The sequence below is a fragment of the Solanum stenotomum genome, chromosome 3, assembly GCF_019186545.1.
Source record: "Solanum stenotomum isolate F172 chromosome 3, ASM1918654v1, whole genome shotgun sequence".
Lineage (NCBI taxonomy): Eukaryota > Viridiplantae > Streptophyta > Magnoliopsida > Solanales > Solanaceae > Solanum > Solanum stenotomum.
The window spans coordinates 12461055-12469632 of NC_064284.1; the positions used below are offsets into that span (position 1 = coordinate 12461055).

Sequence of the window (8578 nt, forward strand, 5' to 3'; positions counted from 1 at the left end):
TATAAATGATTAATTAGTACCTTGTTTTCTTTTAATTTTAGGGTGAGGAGTGTGTATCCTCCTTCACCATTTTATAGCAAACGAGTGATTAAATAAAACAAAAAATAGGCAAAATTTCTTCATTATTCTACCTAATTAACATCAATATACAGTCTCCTCAATCGGTAGGATTTACTTTTTTTTGTACTTGCTAGTATAAGTTTGGCGAGGTAGAATCAAATAGAACAAAAAGAGAGTTAGATCTATTCATTATTAAACAGTTATTTGTATTTGACTGATCAATTTTATAAAAATACATCTATCAATATTCTGCAGTAATTCGTGCTTGATAAAAAAAAATTTTCAAGTGTCCAGTTCAAAATATGTGAAAGAATATTGTTTTCAGCTTCTGAAAAATAACTTATTCAAGTATTTTAACACTTATTCCCCCCTAAAACAGGTGGCTAATCACCTTAATTGTTTAAACTAAACACTTCTAGCATCTTAGCTTTTCCCAGTGCTCTTTGTAGCCATTTGAATTATCAGTAATTTTTTTTTGTCAACTGGAGATACTAATAATATCCAAAGTAGAAGTACTTTAGGACCTTAGGTCTAACTAACTAAATTATTATAACTATTCAAAACTCTAACCATATGATTATATATTGCATTCCAAATTTCTGATTAGAGAGGACAGGTTTTACATTGGCATATATGTGAAAAAATTCGAAATATATATGGAGGTTAAATATATATCTTAAGATTTTTGCATAAACTATAACACATAATATTTGCGTGCTTTTATTGGAAAAAAATCAATTCGTTGAGGTAGTTGAACTGTTTTAATGTATATATATTTTATAAACAACGTATATGAATGTTTATACATATCTGATGCATAGTTATACATTATTTATACATAATTATACACTATTTATGCAATATCGATACATTACATACACATATGACCATGACCATTTTGTTGACATTTTTAGTTGTTGCCTGTACAGTTACTTAAGAAGCCCAAATATAAAATGGGAGCTCAACATCAAGTAAACAATGATTCGAGATGGACCTGAGCCTTTCTCAACCCAATAAAATTAGCTCACGAGGTGGGGAGGGGGATTGTCCAAGGGAAGACCAAATACCCTTAAACCCATCGATACGGGATCCAACAAATAACATAGAATCTTTAATTTTTAAAAATAAAATATGTATATTTGAAAACTATGAAAAAGTATTATAAATCACAATAATTAATAATTTAAAAGATAAAAATAATATTTAATTAAAAAAACATGATTGACACTTGAAATTCCAACTAATTGGGGTGAAAAATATGGGAAATCTCTATTTTATAGGTCATATTCTTCACAGGGATTAATTATTCATCCTCATTGTAACCTCAGGGAGGTTTGGACAAAAATCCACCTCTTGTAAATGTCATTTTGTCCTTTTGGATGTGAAATCTACAGGTTGGTTAATTTTTAAATTGAGATTGAGGAAATAGAAAACTTAGATTTTCCCAATGCTCTTTATAGCCATTGAATTAGCAATAACTTTTTTTTTTTTTGCGTCAACCGGAGCTAATAATTAATTGATAGCTTAATATCATTGCAATAAACATTTCTAAGGCTACATAGGCAGGTAATTTCGTGGATGGTTAATCATTTCGTGGATGGTTAATCAATTATTTTTTAAAAAATATTATTGCAATAAACATTTCTGAATGAAAAGATACATGTGATAAAATATTAAATAATGGATCTGAGTCTAACTTAACTTAATGTGGGATTCAATATTCTTTCACATATTTTGGACTGGACACTTGAAACACGAGCAATATAAGACGGTGATTAATATCGAATAAATAATAAATTGAAATAAATCTGATTTTTATACTATGTTAAAGAAATAAGGGGGAAAATAAGCAAATACCCCATAAAAGCAAAATAATTACAAATATATACCCCTTTACGTTCATATCCCACTAAATAATTACACTATATACCCCATTTACTAATTTCGCTTAACTGATACTAAATCAATATCATATATACTGTATTGGTATCATTGCTGATAATTTCGTTGAATTGATACTAAATCGGTATATATATACTGCATTGATATCATGAAGGTTTGTTGTTAAGAAATTACTCATTAGTCAATGATACTATAATTATATGATACTGATTTAGTATCACTTAAGCGAAAATTATCAGCTTTAATGATACCAATACAATATATATGATATTTCAGAAACTGTAATTATTTATGAGAGAATGAGTATTTCAGAAATTACTGTAGGTTTGGATATGAACTTGTAATTATTTTAAATTTATGGCCCAGTTATGTAGTTTTCCCAAGAAATAAACCTTGAATCTATCTCAAAGTTGAAGAAGCAGCGTACCATCTGAGGCCCAATAATAAAGAAAAGAGAAGCAGCCCAAAATATTGCTCAAGTGAATCAACTCCCACCCCTGTATACATTTTACACATTTCTTCTTCTCTTAAATTTAGGGAGGGCAAAATAAAACCTAAACTGTTCAATCAGTTTAAAATTAACTCACCCATTCATTAGCTCATTCTATTAAAAATTGAGTTGGTATGTAACTCGGATTGACTCATGGAAAATCTTGTCAAAATATTTGTTTGATTTTTTTTCTTTCAATTTGATATGTTGTGTAACGTCATAACAAAGAAAAAAATAATAATTTTATTAGGTACTAAAACAGTTTAAAAGAACAAATAAATAATTAAACTTAGTTGAGTTGGGTTGGGTCTTGACCCGTAATGTAACCCATTACCTAACCCATTTTGACCCAAGCAAATTTGGGTTGGATTGAGTCTTGACCCGATTATTGTCTTAACCCATTATGAACTGTCCAAATTTGACCCAACCACCCAATTGCAACCCCAAATTAAATTATATTATATACGCACCAATTAACATTTTATGTACCAACTAAAAATGATCTCCAAAATATGATTTTCATCGACTTTTCCGGTCTCTTCCTTCCCGTTATTTTAGTATTGTTTCTTAGTTCATTGCATTCCTTCTTGTTGAACATCACAAGTTTTTCTCTATCTATTCTTTGGTGTTTTAAGAGGTGAAGGCGCGAGATGAAACAATTTATCTGGTACGGAGTAAAATTTAAGCCTCGTGACATGGGACCTAAGCTCTCAACTTAAAAAAATTAGTATAATATATATTGGATATTTTTTGTATAAGGATGAGATTTTCATTGTCATCATTCCACATAAAGGAAACAATCATCTTCCACCTCGTGTAAATCTTTTTGCTTAATATATGAATTGGTAAGGGTTTACGTAACCCCAAAGGTGGTTTATTTAAAAAGTAAATAAATTTAGACATCTGATTCGTTAAGAATAAGACCAAAAGAGATCACCGCTAGAGAGGAGCTAAGTCCTCAATTATGGATGATTTTTTTCTCTTATTCAAATATAATAAGTAGTTACACATAACACTCAACTTTGATGCCCACATTATAGTGATTAGCATGTCATTGTGTGCATGTTTTTATTTCATACATTAATTAAAAACTACAACACATATTATTGATGATGCCTTATGCTGTAGATATATAGCTCTGAGGCTCCCCAGTACAAATTAAAGATCCATCATGTCCATAGAGTTTACAACTCTCTCCTGCGGTGCAACAATTAACACAAACTTGATAAAGTTTGGCCAATCCAGAAGATGGACAAGTCATGTATGCAACTCTAGAGTCACATTCCAGGGTACATGCCTTGGGTTCAATGTATACTCTCTCCTTCACAACAAACTTGCCGTCTTTACCAAAATAGTAGCAACCCTTGTAACCCGTGCAACATGTGGTGCATCCCGAGGGTTTAATTATAGTTGGTCCTTCTGAACTGGGACATTTTAAATAAGCAATATACGGATCGCAATTTCGGGGTCAAGCTTTTGGGTTTTTTGGGTCATATTGTCCTTTGCATTGAAAGTCTCAATAGAACTATAATAATTGCAACCTTTATAACCTGCACAACAATTGGTGCATATGAGATTTTCCGGACTTCCTTCTGAACGTGGGCATATCCCATAGCCAGATTACCACATTCTTTAGTACAAACCCTGGCATCAACATGTTCCACCGTGCTTACAAGTAACAAAAATCCTACAACAAATATAATAAGGAGAAAGGGAAATGAAAAAACATACCAACACTTATATTGTTTATGCCTCAACAAAGAAACTAAAGAGAAGAAAAGAGGAAGGGAAATCTTACCAAGGAAACTAACTTGTTTGTGAACAACCATATTATGGATTCTTTTTACCTTGTTTAATTTTCTTTTCTTTTGTTTGGGTTGAGGAGTGTCTATCTTCCTTCACCTATTTATACCAAACGAGTGATAAAAAACATAGCTACTAAAACGCTTATATATATATATTATAAAGAAGACAAAGATGTGCTTGTTAGTGTAATTAGTTTGGCTAGTGCCATATTATTCTTTTTCTTCTTTATTAGAAAGCTTAACTTTTCCTAAGTTGCTATGTTTAATTTTTTGTTTTTGAAATATTTGTCATCTAGCAACAATTTTTTTCTCCACAATTGCATATATCGCTTTAGTGGAAAATAACAATTTTAGTCCATGTATTATAGGCTTATTATCATTTTGATCCCTGTATATATGAATCGAGTACTAAGCATCATTACTGGAATTATTATATCTCATTAAAGGACAATAATGGATCCATCTGTAAGTACTAATAAAACTGTCACGATCCAGATCGTCGTAATTGGCACGCACACTAAACCTCCGGTGGGAGAATCATTACTACAACCCAAACTAACAAATTTTATGAAAACTAAGGCATTTTAAGACACACAGAAGCAGATTTAAATAACCAAAAGAAATACGGAGTTTCCATAAACTCCAAAGGTTTAAACAAACTAGCCAAACTAATGCAGAAATTCAACCCCTTGAACCTAAAAGTCATTGTACCAAAACTCTACGATCGACAAGTCTATGAACAAGGGGTACAACCCCGAAACTAAACAAACACCTTTAACAAATAGTCTAAATCCGAAAAGGGTGGACTTAAATAAGAAAGATCCATGGCAGCATAAAAGAACTAGCTCACCCTTGAATCCGGTCACGCTCAATAGTCACCTAGCTGAAATCTATCAATAGACGCCTGAAGATGCCCTTACTCAACAAAGAACAAGTAAGTGCAATATCAGTACACAACCACAGTGTACTGGTAGGATCACACAGCTATCTCATTACGTGAATCACATACAAGTAACCACAACATTATAAAACAGACATATACCAAACATATACAATATTAGTCATCTTTTCAGGATCAATGTAGCATCACACGTTCTCAATAATACACATTAGTTATCAATTTAGAGTAACATACAGTCTTCCAATATCAATCATCATTAGATATGAATGTAATCATCACAAGTAGTTACACAACACAATTCAATGGTCCTCTCACGGAACTCAATTCAATGGTCTTCTCATGGAACCCACACCCAAACTGTTAGCATATCGAAACGTGGTACCCGATCCAATGTTTATGTCAAAACGTGGTAATCGATCCAATGTTTATGCCGGAACGTGGCAATTGATCCCATGTTTATGCAAAAATGTGGCAACCGATTCCATATTTATGTCGAAACGTGGCAACCGATCCCATGTTTATGCCGGAACGTGGCAACCGATCTCATGTTTATGCCGAAACGTGACAACCGATCCATTCAACAAACCGCAATCACAATCACAATGTATATTCTAACAATCATACTATAAGAGGTGATTCATAGCATACAATTATTCAATTATCCTCATTTACGATTAGGGCTGGACATTCGGTAATTTGGTTCGATTTCGATTTATTTATTTTGGTTTTCGATTCTTGTAATAGGTATACCAAAAACCGAACTAAAATAATTTGGTTCGATTCAGTTTTTAATATTTCGGTTCGATTTTTGTTAGTTCAGTTCGATGAAAACAAAAAATAATCAAAATATCAAATACATTACCTGCTGCTGGTCTCTGGTCGGCTGCTGTTGGTCGTCAGTCAGTTGCTTCTGGTCGCAGCGGTCGGCCAGTCTTGCCTTGATGTCGCTGGTCGTCGGTGCCAGGAAGTGGGAAGTGGGAAGTGGGGGAAAGTGTCGTGGGAAAAGTGACGTGCGACGCTGTGAGAAATCCAAGTCTTGACCTAGAGTGGGTAAAGTTTGAAAATATTGAAAACTGAAAAGAGAAAATTGAAATTTGATTTTAATTATTTGAGAACTGACTTAGTTTTATTTATTATTTAATATTAATAATTAATATAATATTAATATATATTATAATATAACATATTTCGGTTAAACCAAAATATCAAAAATACAAAATCCACATACCGAAAACCGAAACAAAAATATGAAAATATATACAGAAAACCGAAATACCGAAATCGAAATATCAAAAAAATTCAGTTCGGTTCGGTATTTCAATTTTTCAGTGTTTATGCCCAGCCCTATTTACGATGAGGGTGGTCAATAATGCAACATTCGCATACATACATACATATATGCATTATAATGAGCAATTACAAACATATATCACACCAAAATGAAATTACAACCATCACCTACCTTGAATCCCCTAAGGCACTTGAATCTTCCCTTTTCGGATTCTTCCCGCTTGTTCGTCGTCTAAATATATACAATTAACGCAAGGGTCAACAAACGAGACCTAATTACTCGGATTATAATCAATAATATCAATCCTAGGTCAAACTCTTGATCCTCATACCCATATTAGGGTTTCTTCCACCATAAATCACAGATCAAAACCCTCCCCCATCGATAATAACCCACGAATTTACATTCTACGGATCGAAAAATGGATTCGGGGAGTTAAAAGCTTACCTTTAGCCTCAAGAATGATGGAAAACTGTTATGAGTCATTTGGGATTCGTTCTTTAGCTCTCAAAGTCGAAAAGTGTAGAATGAGGTCATTTAGGGGTTTATTTACGACCTTAAGTCACGTTGAACCCACCACATCTGCCCTCATCCCGCTTTAGCGGCCCCGCCAAAGCGGCCAAAACCCCCACCAGAGCGGCCAAAACCCCCCACCAAAGCGGCTTGCACGAACCAGTGAGCTATTTAAAGAATTCCAAAATCCCCATTTCACAACACACCTCTATCCCACGACGCTTAGAAAATATCCTTCACGTTAAGATCGATTTCAGGAGTTCTACACGCCCGAATTCAATTTCGCTAAGTCGTAAGGATTCCTTAACGAGTTATCTAACCACTCATGTAACCTGAATTATAAATAAATCACCTGATTGCTACCAGATTTCCCTACACCTTAAAGACTACGATTTCATCCAAATCTGGACTAAATTGGGAAAATCCAAATACTACGAAAAAAAATTTCGACCCAAAATTTTTTCCCGTTGACTTTTCTATAACGACGGAACCCGATCGTTACAATATGAATCAAGTGCTAAGCATAATTAATGGAATTATTGTATCTAATTGAAGGACAATAATGGATCTATCCGTAATTACTAATAAAACATGCCAACCAACTAAGATGATTAATAATTGTTACTTCCTCCGTCTTTATTTATGTGGCTGAATTTTATTGTTGGCCTATCTAAAGTTAATTATTAGTACTAACTATATATGATTCGACTAGCATAATTAATGGAATAATAGTATCTAGTTGAAGGACGATAATGAATCTATCCGTAATTACTAATGATTAATATATAATTGTTACTCCCTTCATCTTTATTTATGTGGCTGAATTTTATTGTTGGTTATAACTAGATAATAGTGAAGGTTATCTGGGACTTACACGCTAGAGAGTCAATAATGGATCCAACAAATATAGTGAAAGTTGTACTAGCCATGTTTTTCTTCTATTGAATATATTCAAAGTTAACAAATTGACAAATTTTAAAATCAATGAATTATCAAATTTCTTCGAATGTATAGTGATAGGAGCAGTAATTAAGTAATTAATTATCACAAATTAACTTTATGTGATAAAAAAGAAAGAGTGGCCATCTACTTTTTGTTAATTGCTTCACTAATTAATCCTATTTTTTTGTCTTTTCCCTATCGTCACTACAAAAAAACCTCAAATTGCCAACAAATTTTACTAACGACTTCAGTTGGTTAGTATTTTACTAACAAATTACCAACATACTTCTAACCGAATTATTTTTGAAAACTTAACAACGAAATTCTAACAGATTACCAACCAAAATATTACCAACAAAATATTTTAGTTGGTAAATACGGCGGGAAAAAATGGCGCCAAATTTAGCAACTTTTTATTAATGGATTACCAACTGAAATATTACTAACGCACTTCTTTTGTTAGTAATATTACCAACGAAGTATATATCGGTTGGTAAATATGACAAAAAAATTGTTTATATAATTTATTAACAAATTACCAATGAATTACTAACAAACCATTTACCAACGGCAATATTTTGTTGCTAAATTACCAACCAAATATAAATGTGTTGGTAAATTAGTAACGAAATGTAATTTGTTGGTAAACTTGCCAACAAATATCTAATTAGTTG

At 32.5% G+C, this 8578-nt stretch overlaps 1 pseudogene; it reads right to left on the minus strand.

The window, feature by feature from the left end:
* Positions 1–3557: 3557 nt before the first annotated feature.
* LOC125858223 (proteinase inhibitor type-2-like) overlaps positions 3558–8578 on the minus strand; it is a 31501-nt pseudogene continuing 26480 nt past the window's right edge.